The sequence below is a fragment of the Suricata suricatta genome, chromosome X, assembly GCF_006229205.1.
Source record: "Suricata suricatta isolate VVHF042 chromosome X, meerkat_22Aug2017_6uvM2_HiC, whole genome shotgun sequence".
Lineage (NCBI taxonomy): Eukaryota > Metazoa > Chordata > Mammalia > Carnivora > Herpestidae > Suricata > Suricata suricatta.
Window position 1 is genome coordinate 1,907,535 of NC_043717.1, and position 1,229 is coordinate 1,908,763.

Here is a 1,229-nt window from a genome sequence, read left to right on the forward strand (position 1 = left end):
CGGATGCTGATTTTTGCTGACCCTCATTGGCTTTCTGAAGTGGCCTGGCCACGCCGTCCAGGTAAGATCCCAAGATCACAGTAGAACCATCAGCCTGGCCGCCGAGAGGAATGAAACCCAAGCACAGAGCGCCGGACTTCTCCAGGTGGTGCTCCCTTTCCACCTTGGAAATCACCACTCTTCTGTGAGCTCGGGCAAGGCTGCAAAGGGCCATAAGTGGAATATAATGACGTCATACGCCACTCACGTTGAAACCTCCATGGCCTCAGTGCACGTGTCACGCATCGAGGGGCATCTGCAATCCAGCACGTCTTCCGTCTTCTTCGGCGTTGTGATCTTTCGCAATCGGCGGCACTGGGGACACCTGGCTTCTCAGACGGGGGAGGGGTAAGGATGCTTCCCGCCATCAGCAGAAGCACAGGGATCTGAGTCGCCAAAGGCTGTAGCAATGACGGACGTAGCGTTTGTGTTTGGGACATTTAGGTTCGGTGCTGTTCCTCCCGTACCACACTGTTGGCTGTTTGGGGCTGTTGGCTATTTGGTCTTCCATTTGGCCTAATTATGGCTATTTGTTCTTCTAATCATAGCCCGATAAACAGTCCATTGATGCTTGTCTATGGAAAAGGAGTAAGAATCAATACAGGAGAACACGAATCACTGCCCGTTGCCTGTGTCACTCCTGGTCATTTTCTCTGTGGCCAAAAGACCCATGTCGTTCCTACCTGTGACATCTATGACTCTCTTCTGACTTCAGTGTAGATGTTGAGAGCTTCTCCTGCTCCATTTGTTTCAAACGGTTCTTGTTCCTCACATTCCACAATCATTACAAGCTTATGCTCACTGTCTAAGGGGAGGAAGAGTTATGGCGTGAAGTGCGTCTTCAAGATCCAGCGAAGCCCCAGGCCCCAGACTCATTTTGGAAATAGGGTCTTTGATGATGAAATCAGGTTAACGTGAGGTGATGGTGGGTTAGTGAGGATCCTCACTGGGTGACGGTGCCCTGGTAGGGGCAGGGAGATTTGGATGCAGAGAGACACAGGGCAAAGGCCAGGGGACGATGGAAACACAGGATGGGAAGCCACAAGGAGAGAACGTCTTGGATTGCAAGGATTTCACACTCTCCCCAACGACTGGGGAGAGCCCGGGAACAGATTCTCCCTCGGAACCTCCAGAAAGAACCAGCCGCACGCACAACTTGATCTCAGGCTTCTGACCTCCACAACGAATGG